The sequence below is a fragment of the Bactrocera dorsalis genome, chromosome 5 (assembly GCF_023373825.1).
Source record: "Bactrocera dorsalis isolate Fly_Bdor chromosome 5, ASM2337382v1, whole genome shotgun sequence".
In the NCBI taxonomy this organism is placed as follows: domain Eukaryota; kingdom Metazoa; phylum Arthropoda; class Insecta; order Diptera; family Tephritidae; genus Bactrocera; species Bactrocera dorsalis.
The window spans coordinates 1,546,311-1,563,938 of NC_064307.1; the positions used below are offsets into that span (position 1 = coordinate 1,546,311).

The 17,628-nt window shown below is 36.6% G+C and overlaps 1 long non-coding RNA gene across 1 annotated transcript in view; it reads left to right on the forward strand.

The window, feature by feature from the left end:
* The first annotated feature begins 1,779 nt into the window (after positions 1-1,779).
* The window catches only part of LOC125778729 (uncharacterized), a 142,190-nt gene continuing 126,341 nt past the window's right edge, over positions 1,780-17,628 (forward strand). The window contains exon 1 of the long non-coding RNA XR_007422886.1: positions 1,780-3,217. This is a non-coding gene — a long non-coding RNA (uncharacterized LOC125778729). The remainder of the gene's footprint in view (positions 3,218-17,628) is intronic.

A 17,628-nucleotide genomic window follows, 5' to 3' on the forward strand; every position in this document is an offset into this window, starting at 1 on the left:
TGCTCACTGGTTGCATCGTAAATTAAAATGTGCATCATAAAGTTGTAGTAAAACGCAAAATTAACGTAAATCTCCGGCTGAAAAAAAAAAACGAAAAACAAAAATCGCAACTGCCACATTAGAGTTACCCACAGGCAAACAAGCAAATAAGCGCGCACGCCAGCGAGCGAGCAAGTTGTTTACTTGAGCTGAAGTGAGGCAATAAAACCAAAAGTAGACAAAATACGTGTAACAATGGCAAGCAACTGAAACAGTAGTGTAACGGTAAACGCACAGCTAAACACCTACGAGTACATAAAACAGTTGCAAGTAGAGTGCCACTGGCCGCCGCTGTGAGTCAGCAAGAACAGCAACAGCAATTTATTGTTATTGCCGCAATTTGTCGACGTTGACATTATAGTTGTTGTCAGCTGGACGCTGATGCCGTTGTTGTTGTTGCTGTTGTAGCTGCTGTCATTGTGCTTTAGTTTACACCGACTGCCGGCGCTAGACAAAAGCCTGCCACCGACGCCATTAACAGCGAAATTTGCCTGATAAACTGTTGGCCACATCCATGCAAACGCACACTCACACACACACCAATCACCGTGCTAACAACACGCCTACTCACTCTCTATGCTTTCCTTTTGTGTATAAAAGCGGCGAAATGCGCAAAAATGAAAATTATTTACAAATAACGCTCATTATAAATATATCAGCATAAATAATGCATGTATGTGTGTGTGTGCGTGGCTTGCTTCTGTGTTGTATGCGTCATAAAAACAGCAACAACAATGGCTTCCCAAGCAGCAACAGCCGCTTTCCAATGTAACACTTTTGGTTTTACATGGACGCTGTGATTGACACAGTTTTAATCAGCTGCACGGGAGCCCAAAATTCTCTTAGCTAAGAGTGTTGCTCTCATCATTTTGTGAAACGAAACACGCAGCGACGCTTCGCTGTTAATATATCTAACATTACTCGTACGCCGTGGCGGCGCACAGTTGCTTAATACACTCGCTGTTATGGAGCTGCGCTGTTAAAGCGCCTACATGTATGCAACATTTCATCCATACGAACAGCGCACCGTCTCCGCTTGTTGTTGTACTCGTTTTTGTTGCTTATTTGCGGTTCGTTGTCCTGATTTCGCACTTCGGTTCGGCTTGCTGTAGGTCGTGTGCCAGCAAAGCCGCACCAACAGGCGCTCGTGTGCTCGCTACTCGTCGTTTATTAGCTGGCGCTGAAGTTTACCGTTACTCTGACACGCACTTCGTATGTGTTCCATGCCATTTCGTGCCATCGGCATTGCTCTTGTGCTCTCAGCGTGCAACTCTACTCCCGCTATATCAGCATGTGCTAGGCTACCACGGCGCTATTCCCGATTATTAGCAGCACTTCGGCCGTAAAATGCTTAATGCAGCTACAGCGCCTACATTGCGGCTCCCACACACTCACATTCACTCACTCGCATAAATGTTTCGTAGTAGAAATTTTATGTGTACAATTGCCAGCGCTTCCTCATGCCACATTTTCGCTGTTGGCCAGCGTCACCTCGGCATCGTGCTGGCCGCTTTTGTTTAACGAATGCCGCGCCAACGCAACGCATTGCTCTTAAGCAAGCATAAAAATATATAATAAAGCACATAAAACTACAACTGCGCTACGCTGTGCCACCCGACCGCCCTCACACCTTTGCTGTCAGCTCTTCTGCGCTGCCTAACTCCAATACGACTCGGTGTAAGCGCAGCGCTCGCCATTCGAATTCAACTGATTTGGCCCGAATCAGTCGTCAGTGTGTCTTAAGCGGCTATAGTCGTTGAGCTCGTCACCTCTCGTCGTAGTGTTTTGGGTCGTTGCGTTAGTGCATTAGCTGATATACAGTTAGTTTTCCTTTTTAGCGAACGAAATTACGAGTCCCTTGTTTTCTGCTGTTCTAGCGTGGTAACGAACGTCTTGGCAGCTTCACAGAATTTAGGACAGTTAGTTCTATTCACGCCGCGCAGTAAAAGTGTTTGTGAGTGGGTGTCTGTGTGCGCGCGAGATACAATCGTAGCGCGTATACTGAATGTGAGCGCCAGCCAAATGTATTTCCGCTAGCGTTCGCATTGGCAAATTATATCATAAAATCAACATTGTGCGGTCGTTTTGCCATTGACATAGGTCACGTCGCCAACGTGTGTGTACGTGCGCTGCGTTCGAGTTGCCAGCCGCTTCAGTGCTGTGTTCAGTGTGCGAACAGCAACGCCTTCGCTGTCTGTATGTGTGTATGTACTTACTTATAGTGTACTTTAACAGTTTAACTGCATAGCAGCAGCGCGCACACCAACACACATTCACGTACACATACAAGAGCACATTTGTAGTGACGCCGCGGACTTTTGGTGTTGGCACGCGTGTTGTGCGCGCAGCGTAGTAAGCACGCACCGGCAGCGCTGCCGCGAGGCTCCCACAAATATACAACAACCATATAATCGGGCACTGTGCTCACACACACATACACAGGCGCCGCATTAAGCACTTTATGTGCGGTAATTCGAATATAAATTTGATTTTCCTGCGAATTGCAGCAACAAAGCAACAAAGAAAGCGAATGTGAAATTGCCAGCAGCAATTTGTTGCTTGCGTGAGCGTAATACATATAACAAGCACAACAACAACAACAACTATAAAAACAAAAAGGACAACACTAGTGAGTACAAGCAACTGCTGCGATAAATAAAATCCGCATATGCACAATCAAAAATTGCACCAACTCGTGCGTGTGTGTGTGTCGAATTGTTGAACGCTGTCGTTTATGCGGCGCGTTGATTCTTAAACGCTTGCCTATTCGTCGAAAGTGCAAATACTAAATTTTCGTGGTGTGCGCGTTAAACGGTAGCAAATTACTAGAGTGAGGCGCGGACGACCATTATCATTTGCTCACTTTGCTGCTAACGGTGCGCATTTCAAGCATTAAGTACACGCCCACATACATACATACCTAGATTTGTTTACTTACTTTTGAGCACATTGTTGCCGGTAGTGTTTCGTGGCACTTGTGCGGTTCGTAAAAACAAAAGTTGTTGACATTAAAATTTCCGTAAATGCGCGCTTAATGCAGGTGCTCGTTTGAGTTGTGAGTGTTGCTGTTGCAAAGTATCGTTGCAGATGTGTGATAAATAAAACGAAAATTTGTTTGTGTAAGCACTTGTGAGACTCTGGAGTGCTGTTGTTGAAAGGCAATTTCGCAAACAATCAGGTATGTAGACAGTTCGTTAATGAGCTAGAGTAGAAGCTCATTCTAAACATAATGTTTTTGGGGCGGGAGTTGGAGCAGCCAGAGGGTTTTAGAATACCCATCTTTTTATTTTTAACCTAAAGTTCACTTTAAGCTTTCAAGAAGTAATTAATTCGGCAGAAAAGAGAAAAAAATTTTCTATTTTTATTCCAGCATAGTCCCAGAATATCCGGGTCAGTCAGCGTCAGCAGATAAACATTTAAAATAGTTTTTCTACCAACTTCATAAAGAAAATTACTTACGTTTTCTGTTTTATTATTTCAATTTTATTTATAAATGCGACTTACTCTAATTTTCTGTCATTTCCTTAAGGCTTCATGTAAAACTAAAGGTTTATTATAGTACTTTACTAGTAAATCTTACGTGGATTAACATCTCATATTTAGTTGAAAAAAAAAAATCGAATCCTTTTCGTTGCTCTCAGAATGAAATGTCATTCATAGGCCATTTTTAACGCTCTGAACTGAAACCTGAAAAAAGATATTTAAATTGATTGAAACCCATCGGAAATGAAAGATGAAATAAAAAACATTAAGGAAAGATAATTTACGATCCGAAGCCCCGAAAAGAAGGGTTGAATTTGTAAGGGTAAAATTTAAGAGTTAATAGTGGTTTATTTAGGTTTAGGTTGAAACTACGAGTCATTTATTAAAAAGTTATACGCTCTAGTTGTATGAAATGAAAATATCTATAACTTCAGTTTAGAGACTTTTTAACCTTAAAATTTATGTGAAAAATTCACATAACAAAATTGCGGGGATTTTTATTTTTATCTTATTCAAAAACTTTTCTTTCACGAAATTTTGGTAATAAGACCCAAAAAATGTCTTAACTTGAAATATCACAAGAACTTCTTTAATTCCCTAAAGCAACCTTAATGGATTTTTAGTGGTAAAATCAAGTAACCTTATAGCTTTCGAGCATTACACGCAAATTCGTTAAACATTTTTTCAGCATTTGATAGAATATTTTTCCGTACTGTAGTACAGGGTGTGCCAAAATTAACGCAATAATTAAATTTGCCCCGATTTCAATTAATCTTCTTATGTAGTTGACGAAGGTAAAACACTATTTCGACCATATTTTAAGTGAAATTTTCGATTACTCGGCTTAAACTTTCAGCTGTCGATTTGCTTCTTTTTTTATTGTCAACATTTTGTCACATAAATGGCGGCAGATTTAAATCCTTCGCTAATTTGTGTGAGACACGTTTTACATGATAGAAAGCCTATTCTGTCCTGGTTCTCTATAAAAAACATATGTTCATAGATGTCCACAACTTTGGCATTTGCTTGACCTTTGACCTATTATTGTGAAGCTGCACTATTTCTATCGAAATCCATTATATTTATATATTTATTTATAAATAAATCTTTCATCAATTATTTTCTTACCTGCGTCGCAAAACGCTGTGTAAATACATTTGCTCTAAATATTGTGGTTGCCATAGCGAAAGCATCAGTGCCAGGCAGACAATAAATGGATGGATTCAGTTTAATTGGCGGTTATTCTAGAAAGCAAAAACCGCGTGCCATTGAAAGGAGATAAAAAATTCGGAATAATAAATTATTAATGAATTCAAACACTGAAATCCGTAGAAGCTTGTTTTCGGTCTTTAGAGTGACCGATTCATATTATTTTATATAATCGTTGATGTAGTTTTTTGCTTTTTTTAATAATTAATTGGCGCAGACAAACGTAAAAGCCCTTAATCCGTGTATAAAAGCTTCAGGTGGAAAGTTTTTATTTTACGAAATTCACTAAATATAGCTCTGCTTTACATATTTTGTAAACGAAACGAAAGGCTGGCAAATGTCAATGGTCCAAATGCTAAACAATTGTTTTGCTGTTCAATTTGTTGGTTGAAATTCTCAAATTAAGCTGCGCTATTTTTAGACCAAAAATAAAAGATAAATTAAAGTAATCATTATTGATCGAAACGCTTTCGGTTACTCAAATGAGCAACAAAACATCGTTAATTGCTAAATTTGGACATTTTTTGTGTGGAAATTGAGAGCGAATTTGTAAAAACAGGCTTAAAACATTAGTATTGATATTTAATATTGTAGTTGAATGTAAATATAAATATTTGTATAAAAGTAAAAAATTAAATAAGAAAAATGGTTAGACTCAAAACAACTTTTTGCCAATGCTAATAATGTAATTCCCATATTATGCCATAGTTATTTGATTTGCTCTCTTTTCTTACAGCTCTTTTGCCCGCGGCTTTTGTATTACATGCTTATTCGTCTTTGTTTTTGTCATAAATATTTGAGTTGTTTGCAATGTTTGGGTAAAAAAAGTATTATGTTTCATTAAAACAAACAGTTAAACCTTATATTTGTTTTGCAAGTTTTGAGTTATGCTGTTTTAGCGAAAGGGAAGATTTGTGGTAAAAAAATTGACAAAAGCTTTTTAGTATAAAGCTATATTATTGATGCGATTCTTTGACCAATAAACATCCATTACGCGATGATATCTGAATGCATGCCTTGATCATTGATTATATTTCATAAAATGTAGAAATAAAATAACGTTGCCTACATTTGTGCGCATTAAATAAAAAAAGAGAAAACTACACTGCATTTAGTGTCACTATTAAACATTAAATGAATAATCGTGGTAGAAAAATAAATTGGCTTAACAATCTTAAACAAAAAAATTATTATTTATTCGGAAAATTGCTATACTAAGACCTTTCAATAATGAAGGCTTTCAAATTCCCGATTATAATACATTAAGACAAAAAAGCACCCGGAAAGTGTAATTAAGTTCCCCTTAAAAAAATTTACTTAGCTAAGTTGGTAGGACTGTGCTTAATTACTATGCCAAATATGAGTGAGATCTGTCAACCGGTTTGTTTACAACAGCTGCTTAAGTCGGTACACCTCGGTAGTGCGTTGCGATTTTTGCAAAGGATAAAAATGTCTAACAAAGAATTTGTCTCAAACTTGGTATTTCTAATACAACTTTTGTGTGTAGAATCACATTTGCGGATTCAGTTTTATCAAAAACACAAACCTACGAATGGTACATAGCCTCCAAAGGGGGTCGAGCGGTCGAGAGATAGCTAGTCCTTGAAAATCGTCCGACAAGTGTTAGAGAGATGATAAGAGAGCTCGCCATCTCTCGGGAGTCCGTTCAAATTATTTTCATTGTGATTTTGAGCATAAGTGTATGACATATGCTGCGGATCACTTTGAAGGCAACAAAATAAATATTAATAATTAATTAAATAGTTTGCGTTTTATTTACATTTTCCATGTACTTTTTTGCCACAATGTATGTTTAACTATAAAAAGCTCATTACGAATTGATGAGCAAATATCGATCTAATTTCTTAAATTTCTACAGTGGCTTTATACGTTTTCGTTTAATGGCGTTTTGTGGGATCGCACTCATCTTAAATTCTTGTGTTTCTCGTATAGGATATGAGTGTAGTTATCCATTACTTTGGTCTTCATTGGCAGAAAAACATCAAGCAAGAATGATTTAGCAAAAAAATTTCAACATGCTTCGCCTAAAGTTTTCCTCGTTGTCGTCTAATTTCCTCTTCAATTTCATTTATAAACTAAATATTGCGAAAATCTTTTCTACTTAATTTATAAATTAAAAAATATACTCAAATGCCACTTTGTCTATTTTTGTTACAAATTTCGCGGAAAACACACTCATTTCAAATGCCGTTCTCAGAAAACATGTCAATTCTGTTCTAACCGATTTTAGCCTTAACGTCTCCTTTTCAACCGAACCAAGTTTCAAGTTCACTGATTCTCCGCTTGCACAGAAAGCTGTTTATTTCACCTCAATGACGTTAGATTTAAGGAACATCTGTATTAAAATTAAAGAGTATTTATTACACTGTGCTTACCTTTTCAATTCAACCGCATATGTATGCGTACAAATTGCGACTTATATGTGTGTATGTATATATATTAGACTTACATGACTACCTGAAAATTTACACCAAAACGTCGTTGAACAATTTCGTTATTATATTTTACGGCTTTCCTGCAAAAAAGAAATACAAAAAGGTAGACATAAGCAAAGTGGACATATGGATGCGGAAGCAAGGACATAGATACTGCTGTAAAAGGAAATCAAATAAATACGGTCAAGATATTAAAAAATACGCGGTGAGTCCAAGTAAAGTCCGAATAGGAAACGGAAATCACACATACCAATGTCACATTTCAGTTAACATTTCGTTTACGTTACTATGTATGTACGTGTGTGTGTTGTCCTTAGCAAGCTTTTGCTATCCTGTCAGATTGTTTCTGCCTGCGGAGACGATGGCAGCGTGTTGGTGTTGCCATTAAATGGGTCCAGTCGTGTGTCTAACCAGATGTCTGCGTCTCAGTGCATGTAATATTCCACGTACACACACACGCACATATTTCCAACTGTTAATGCGCACGTAGAACACACATAAACATCAAAGCCTCATATATGTTGCAACAATTTATTTATTTATTTTTTATTTCTTGCCATTCCTTCTGCTGAAATTCCTTATGGGTATTTCGTTTTATACGAAATATTTTTTTGATTTACAGTGGCGTGCTCAGCCAGCGAATACGGCGTGCTTTGCGAGCTGAGGCTAGCGCTGGCCACTCCGGCGATGCCAGTATTAGCAGTCTCACAGGAAGCTCAGTCAAGCCGTTCAACTACACTTTAATGTCCGTTTAAAGGTTGTTATGTTTTTGGATTTGTTGTTTCGTTGTTTTTGTTGTTGCTTTTGATTTTCGGAACGAGGAATGCAACGTCGTATAAATAAAAATAGAATGAAAATTTTATTAAAACAAAACATAAACACGGACATACACACAAACACACCGCCTCGAAAGTGTGGAAGCGTGGCAAGAATGGTTGTTTGTGCTTCAAGAAAATATAAAACCGTTAGCCGTTTGCCATGCTCCGCTGTGTGCCTGTGTGCGCCATGAAGGATGTGAAGAAGGATCTGCAATCATTTGTAGATTTGTAGAATGTCTGCATTCACAGCTCGACGGCGATTTGCACACGTCTTATTGCTTCGGTGTGTGCGTGCGCTTGTGTATGTGTGTATGGGTGTAGGTGTTGTATGCGCCAGCAATAGCTTATATGATATGTGATCCAATACGTGTTGGCATTTGAATCGATTTTACAGAATTTCATTACTTTCGATTTTGTGTTCTTGTTGTTGTTGTAGTTTTTTTTATTCATGCCACTCGTGGCGTTTGCCCCAAATGCTGCTGCAATCCATGGATGGCTTTGTGCTTCAGCTATTGCTGTATGCTTTCGCTAAGCGTAAAGCGCTGTACATTGAATTGGGATCATTTTGGAAGGCGTTTGAAGGCAATGTTAGATACATACTAATTTTTGTAAATTAAATAATTGTTTTTGTTTTATTTTAAAAATTTTTTTAAATGTTTCAAAAAAAAAAATGTACTAAATTTGTATTAAAAATTTAAATTGGGTTAATTAATTAATTTTAATTTTAATTAATTAATTTTAATTTTTTTATCAAAATAAATAACTTAATTTTTAATTTTTTTTTAATTTCATATTTCATTGTATTTTTACGTCGTTGTTCTTATAGTTGTTTTGATTTTTTGTAATTTCAAATTTTTTATGCTGTTGTTGTAGGTATAATAACAATAAAGAAGCCACCATAGCTAAACGAAGTGGTCAAGTGGTAGGTGCACCTAAAATTTTACTTTGGAGAATTTAATTGCAATACTTCTTATTGCTTGCTTGCAATTGCTAGTTTTTATGGCCACTCCGAAATGTATGCTACAATTTAGTATTGAAAAGACTTTAGCGTTTGAATATCAATAGTTAGAGCTTGGAATGGCATCATGTATTTCGTACTAATTGATTTTTTGAATCTTGGATTTTGGAGTTGCCACCTTGTTTTAAATATACATTATAGGAAAGAAATAAGGAAATATAATTTTTTCAAGGGAAGTTTCTAAACACTTAACTTTTAGTAAAAGTTGAAAAGTACTTTTGAAAGAAAAGTATGTTATTGTTGAAAAATGTTCATGAACAGGCACTATTAACAAGTTTAACATATTTTTTTGATTCTTTTGGAAATAAAAATATTTCTTTTTTTAAGTCGAAATAAAAGTCAATTAATTAAACTTAATTATTTATTTACTAAAGTTTTTGCTTTTGTCTCATAAGATTATTTAAGAAAATTGTATATGATAACTCTGTATCTACTTATAATTTTTTTAAAATCTAAATGATACTTTAAAAAAATTTTAAGGGACATTAATTTTTATTAAAAATAGTCTTGGAAAAAGTTCGAAATTAACAAGCATTAAATTGTACGAGTATTTAACTATTTAAATGTTATACTGTATTTTGTTTCCCTACTTCAATGCACGCGGCTGTAAAAATTTATTTTTATTTGTATTTTGCTTTATATTGTTTCCGCACGACGCTTGTGTGAACAAGTAAAATGTGTTGCCATTAGTTTTGGTGCATGCGAACACACACACGCACACTCACATTCACACTTGCGAAAACGTTTTCATTTACACTTTCGCCAACTTTTCCCAAGTCCTCTCATCGTTTCACTATTTATTCACAACGCTCTGTTAGTCAGTTAGCCAGTCAGACGCAGGGCGATAGAATCTTATTTATTTCAAAATTCCAAATGTGGGTTATATGTTGAAAAGGTGCGATTTAAACTTTAACCTATGAATATTTTATATGCTTCGTCTGTGCATAAGTTTATTGGGGCAGCTGCGCTTGTATGTGTGCGTGTGTGTTTGTGTTGTCCGGTGCAAACAAAAATTGATTATTTTGAGGTTGGCACTACAGATTGCCATTGGTGTGGTTGTATTGGTGAATGGCTGGTCATTAATTGGGTGCCACCAAAATAAATATATTTAAAAGGAGAAAGTGTAAAAGGGTTGGCAGCATTGGGAAATAGGTGATTACTTCCATGCGATTCTATTTATTGGTGCTTAAAGAAGTGCGAATGTGTGGCATTGATGACTGTATCGGTGTAAGCACTTAAGTTGATGAATGGTTCAATTTCGTTCAAGATTCGAAATAACATGCCAATAACAAATTGTTGTAGTTTTAAAGCTTTCCGGTGGATTTAGTATGCCGTAAAGTAGATATGTTGGCATTCATGCTTTTATAATCTCTTAACCGGGTTTCTTAATCTATATTATACCAAGGAAACAAGTTTTAGAAGGTATGAAAAAAAAAATCTTGTTCTGAATTCTGAAACCTACAAGCGGTGACCCACTAGAAGGAAACTACATCAATATCCAGAACACTCATGCCACCAATCTGGTTACTGAAACCATTAAAGCAGCATCTGCGGTGCTATAAATAATAATACTGACCAGCTGACCTAAATAGAATGAATATGACTCCCCACATACACCCGCATCATACACACCTTTGCAAACACTCAGCCACACACATAGACAACACAAGCATACGAGTACACATACAGCACAAGTTCACTGATAAATGCTGGAGATCAAAACTATATTAGTGCATACAATTTGTGCGCTTGTTGCTGTTGTTGTTATCGCTGACGTTGTTATTCCGCTTGCTTGCATATTTTTCTCGCATATAATTAAACTTTAATGATGTTTGTTATATAACACATATATCTTATTGCGGCAAAGGCCAAGTTATGCAATATGAACATGCTCGCATATACATACAAACACACACACACACATGAAGGCACAAATACATGAATATTGACTCAATTACGATGCTTTTTTCTTGGTGGAAATGTGCAATGAAGGCAAAAACTCAATTAATAATGGAAATAAATGGAATAAAGCTTTGAACATAAGAATGTACTCGCATATAAAGCATACCCATACATACATAGCTGTAAACATGAAAGTCAGTTCAGAAAGCGCGAGGCGATACTTAAAATTAATACGATTTGTGGTGTGTGAACAATATCTTTGAACTTAAACTACAGTGGGTTCACGCTGTAAATATTTTAATCCTTGTCTTTCAATTGGGTTTTATTTGAAGCTAGGTTTCAGTTATTTTGGCCCTAAAGGCATGCTGATCGTAGAATTCAGGAACTCTCGCGTCATGAATATGCGAAAATTCGGTGTAAAGTAAAGCGTTCTGTATTGTATCTTTTAGTTCAAGTCCTTGAATCCCTCAATGAAAATATGGTACCAAAGTCCATAGTTGTTTGCTCTTTACAGTTTTTCAAAACATCGAAAATGTGTAAAAGAAATGAAATGAAAAACAAGCTAAGCTATAATAAGCTTGTTGAATAATTTCACTGCATTTTTTGATGTAACATTTAGTGGTTCGATATCCGCAATTCCGACAAATAAGCAGCTTTTTGGTTTGGAAAGACTGTGCGCAAAATGTTAAGATCGATAGCTCACAAACCACTTGGGAACCACTTCGCGTATATACAGACAGACGAACATGGTTAAATCGTCTCAGTTCACCACGCTGATCGTGTATATATAGTATAAAATTTATAAGATAAACTGAGTGTTATAAACTTTGTGACGAACTTAATATACCTAGCTCAGGGCACAAAAAATATTCAAGTTGAGAACAACTATCGAAAACCGATAAATAATGTTATTTATTACGAAATGTGTAGTACATTTATGTATGTGAGCATGCATATATTTCTTACTTGCGACTAGCTTAAAGCAACTCATTTCATTAGTTTTAAAAATTTCTCAAAAAATACACACTCCCGCTTAAAAACAGTCTGCTCTTCCTTACTTCGCTTTACCCTTCGACGTTGCTGTAGTTTGGAAGGAAATTTCCCATTTACTTTGATTGCATTCGCTTTGCATTGCTTCAACGTATTTTTACTTTACTGTCAATTTTTAATTGAAATTCATGAGATTATTTTAAACCGCAGCTGCAACTCCAGCGGGGGTTGGGGTGGGAGTGAGAGAGAGAGAGGATGAGGGGTAAAGTGTGCAGCGCTGGCAACAATGTGTGCTGTCGGCAGCTGAAATAAATAAGTATAAATATATGTAAGTGGGTATATGAGAGGCGCTTTTATGCTGCAACGTGGAGAAATGTACAACCGCACTCACACATATACACATACACATATATGTGCATTGGTCTTTAAAGTAGCTACCTGACAATAGGGCACTCATTTGCTGTATATACACTCATTTTTTACACTCATTTTTTCTTTAAATCATTTCTTTTTTTCCTTATTTTTGTTGTTTTTTTTCACTCGTAATGACATTCAATGTGAAATGGAGTTATTTTAATTGCTTTTTTGCGGTGCGCATTTCTCTGCAAAGTCTCGTGCAGTTTTTGCTACAATGCGTTCGTTACTTTTGTTGCCCTTGCTGCTTTTGCCGTTTGTGGGTATCAACTCCCCGACTGGCCAGTTCACTTTGGCGAACATATTTTTATTCCCAGCAACAACTGCATTTGCCCACACTTCAATTACGGTGTCCTTTTCGCATTAGCTGTGTGAATGGAGAGCCATGAATACAGGATTTTTAGCACTCAAGCGAATAGTGTAACTGTTGCTGCTGCAACGCTGCAATATTGTCTGGATGCCGTTTCCGGTAGCTCCCAGTTACTGAGGCTGACCAACACACTTCCTTCCTAACTCCAACTCGGCGGCGCAAAACTATGCCGCCACCCGTGCTGGGACATAAGCGCGACAAAAGCGGTTACCCTCCATCATCACCATCACCGCTGGCGCTACACAAACATTGGCGTTTGGCCCCGCTGTCGCTCGGTCTGGCAACTAACCAAACAACTAAGCCTTTCTGATATGACCGCCGACCATTGACCGCCCGGAAGCGTGCCGCGCGACCCGACAGTTTCGGTGCAAAAGGCAATTCAGCCAAACTTGCTCTGTGCTCTGCTGTGCCTTGCTGCGCTGATTGTGTGTGTGTGCATTTTTCCTTTTTATTCAGCGTTTGCTTTGCCAGTTTGCTTTATTTAAGTGAATCGCAAGCTTTTTAAAAACTTTTTTCTGTGTGCCTTTTTAGTTTTATTAATTCTTTTCTAAGTTTCGTTCGTCCAAGCCTCTCTGATCGCGTTAGCGTTGCTGCAGAATTGAAGTTATTTTAAAAACGGCACGTACACTCTAGGGTTTAATTACGTTAGCCATTGTACGCCGCTATATGTGCAAGAATGCTTCTATATTTATGGATATATATATTTTTATATATATATAACAGTTTGTATGTATGTGTTTGGCGCTGCAACACAAGTGGCGTACTTAAATTACTACAAAAGTAACGGGTCAATGAGCGGTGGAAGTGCGATTGAGTGCTGAAGTGCATGTAAGCCAGGAGAGCGCTAGTAGTGATATCTTTAAACTCTAGCAATATGTTGAACAGAATAAAATTAATGTTGCTCACATAACAATTTTTGCTAAAGCAATAAAATGGTGGATTGTATATATCAAAATGATCAGTATTATAAGGATTATTGATTTCAGAGTTCGCCTGCTTGACGTTTGGCTTCTATGTCCATGTTCGTTCTCTCCCTGAGCAGCTATTCGTCAAGCTGTGTCGTCATATCTTCACTGCAACGAGGTCAGATTGCGATGGTTGTAGTACTACTGCCAAGCCAGCTCATGACTCTTAAAGATGCGGATTAAGAATGCCCTGTGAGCGCTTGTATTAAATATTTTATCGATTGTGTTGACCAGACTGTGCCAAATGTGATATGATGTTATTAAATTAATATAATTTAAAATAGGTGGCAACCGTGTTAGATATGCAATTATCTATGCATCAGGTTTTTTGAAACTTTTTTCATAGAAATTTTTACTCTACAATATAATTTTTTTCACATATCATGAGGTATATCATGGAATATATAAACAAATTTTTTCGGAATTTTTTGATGTCATCTGTCGGAGAAATGGCTCGGTGAATGATATGCGTTTTTTCACTGGCGGACACCATTTCTTTAAAAGTACGTGAATGGGTATCGTCCCTACTGGAATCATGAAAAAATGTTGATAAATGAAAAGGTAATTAAGGTTTTTTTTTTAGTTTTTCCCCATGTTTTTTTACATAAATTTTGTCATAACATTTTCGATAAATTATAAAAAAATTATGAATCTCGTCCCTACTAGCCAGGCGTATTGTGAACATTAAAAAAATTAAGCAAATCGTTTGAGTAGTTCGACCGGAGTATTATCCGCCAGCTTAAAAAAGCGTGTTTTGAAAAAAAACGCGTTAAAAGTTTGAGGTGTGCACTGCGAGCGCTCCGAGCGTCGAGCGGTATTATTATTTTTGGGCCTTTTTCGAAACTTTCCAATAGGTTTCTACATTAATTCTAAGGGTATAAGGGAACAGAAAATGCAAAAATTTTTGAAAAAAGATGACCCTACTGACCCCTTAAAAAACTGAAATAGGTGGAAACCTTTTAAGGTACTATTTAGTTATGATAATTTTAATTTTGATTTTCCTTTACAACTGTATATTTGGTGTCAGAAATTGTACTTTGAATTTTCGTTACTCTGATAATGAACGATGTAATTTAGTCTTTAAGCCGACCACACAGTGAACCAGATGAAAACTAAAGACATCAGTTTAGATGATCTTATACATTGTACGTGATACTCTAAAACTGGGGCATATAAAATCTGCCCAAACAATTTCCAATATTTCATTTGCGCCTCTGAGTTGTAATATGTGCTTAGCCTAAGGTTTAATCCAGATATTTTATTTGACAAAAGTTATTATAAATATTGTTTTATAATTATTGAAGCAGATCTCAGCACTCTTCACTGAGTAGCGCCGATTTCCAATACCAAGCTTGCCACCTGTTATGCACGAGGAAGTTCGCATAATGCAGGAAATCCAGTTATAAATTTTCTTTTTAACGAAAATCCCGTTCAAAGCAATCGCTTTGTTTTCCCATGGTTATGAGATTACTTCTTCTAAGCTGAGTTTGATTGTAATGCATGTGCATAAACAATTATTCATGGCATTACAATTCCATTATTTCATTACTTCGAAGAAGCTCATAATTCGCATTCATTAAAAGAGAGTGTGCGTTCTACCCCCCATACCGAAGGAGACACCGCGCAATTATACCATTGTATTTCGCCCTAATTAAGGGCGCAGATTATCTTGAATTTTCATACTAAAGGATTTTCTGCAGTTAATACCAATTTAATAAAAATTCAAATGCTCAGAAGTAAAAACTCAATTAAAATGAGCAAAATCAGAAATGCAAATCGGGCAGGCGAAGCATAACGATAGCGCGCGTCGTTGGCGAAAAGCCGCGGAGACGCCAGCGAGGGGCATGCAGACGAGCGTAACAATGCGATGTAGCCGCCAAATAAGAAAAAGTGAGCGAAAAGAAAAAGCCAAGCACCAAGACGCTTGAAGCTTATTAAAACGTCATTTGCATAAAACCGAAGGTGAAAAATCCTGTGAGAAAAATAAATACCTCATCATTAATGCGAAAATGCCGCAAACCGTGGCTGGTAGAGGCGGCAAGCCTGAGTAGGACTAAATAGGGCGAGCGCCAGCGCGGCATATCCGTGGCAGTAAAATAATTAAAAGAACAACGGTTCTTGGCACAAGCACATAGAAGCGCTTGAAGTCAAGCCACATTAAAGCTTTTTTTGCAATAAAATCGAAAAAGGTGACAACTACAGCAAAAAACAACTTATAGCAGAAAAAAAGAGAAATTAATTAGTGTGCGCTTAGCGCTCACATTCGCCTTAAAAGAAAAATATTCGAAGCGGAAAAAAGATGCAAAATCCGAATATCAGAAAACAAAAACAAAAATGAAAAAAAACAAAGAAAATTACGTTGTGAAGACGCGCGCTGATTTCCACGTCAATAAAATGGAATGGCCAACTCAGACAGGCTGGCAGGCAGGCAGGCTGTCAGCGCCACAACACGCCGCAGCTGAAGCTGGCTCTGAAGAAACGGCAAAGAGGATAACAATTATGCCGACAACAGGCACAAAAAACTCAACACTGTGGAGTGTATTGTCACTAAATGCTGCAAGCACAATGAAAACAACAAGAAAAGCGACGGCGAAACAGAGAAAAGAACCGCCACTCATACACACATACAGTCACGTAGACACACTAACACAAAGCGAGTGTAAATTCAATTAAAAGTCAAAACAACACCGTAGCCATTCACTAGCTCATTTGCAAATTTGCGCTTTAACGGTGCTATAGTAAACAACAACAATTGAAACAAAAAACAACAAGTGGCTGAAGAACTTACCTGCACATTTGAGGCAGCCAACTGTTCGAAATGAAATGCGAATAAGAAAAAGCGAAGAACTTCTCCGTTTGAAGGGCACAATAACAGCAACAACAATGCAAGGAAATGTTCGTAATCAGCGATTGTTTTATATACCTGTGGGGATGGGAAGCAGGGCAAAGATTGCCAACGAAAAGAATATATAAGTGAAATAAGTGAAGAAAATTAACACTTTTGGCTTTTAGATTGCTTTGAAAGCGAGTTTTGTGCTGAACGAGATCTCCGCCTATGCTAGCAAAGGCATTTTGTTGCATGAAAAATTTTAGTTTAGAATATTTAAACTATGTACATTGTACTTGTACATTATTTTTTTTTACTTAAATTTTTCAGAGAAATTGGACACCGTAGAATATATTTTGTCTCAATCAGTTATAAGCTGGACAGTTGTAGTGTTAATACTCAAACATTTCGTTTTTCTCGGTATTTAATGCATACTCTATTTCCATAGGTTAACAAGTCATAATATGGATATTTCCCTCAGTCTCAGTTCAGTTCAGTAAATGGAGAAATTCTTGTTGAATTCTATCAATTATATTTTTTCAAAAACGAAAAATGTAAAACTTTTTCGAAAAAATTTGGAAATTGTTTTGAAAATATGCAAATACCATAGCGCTGTCTTTTATATCTCAATATTTCAAATCTTCAAACATTTTGAAATAAAAAAAAATATGCTTGCAAAATGACAATTAGCCGTAATAATATACTAAAAATATTGCTATCTTCTAGATTCTAAATAAGAAACACCTTTTGCTATGTTCAAATGAAAAACATTTTCATTATTTCTTTTTTATACAGCTATTTTTATAATATTTTCAAATGAATCCCTGAAAGAAATGATTTATTTTTATAAAAATATCAAATCAAAATGTGTCAGCGTATGCGGTTACGCAAGGTCGCCAATTGTGCTTAGCATAACAGCTAAATACGAGTATATTTCTTTATGAAGTGCGACACGGCGTATGAATAACATTCAAGGCGGTTGTGTGGGCACATGCGTATGAGTAACATGTTACACATTAATTCTTTTGAATTGCATTATGCCGCAGATTGTAAAGAAAAACCTTGAAAAATATTATAAAAAATAATTTCTACAACGTTGCATGATTTACACACATTTATATAGAACTGCTTATTGTT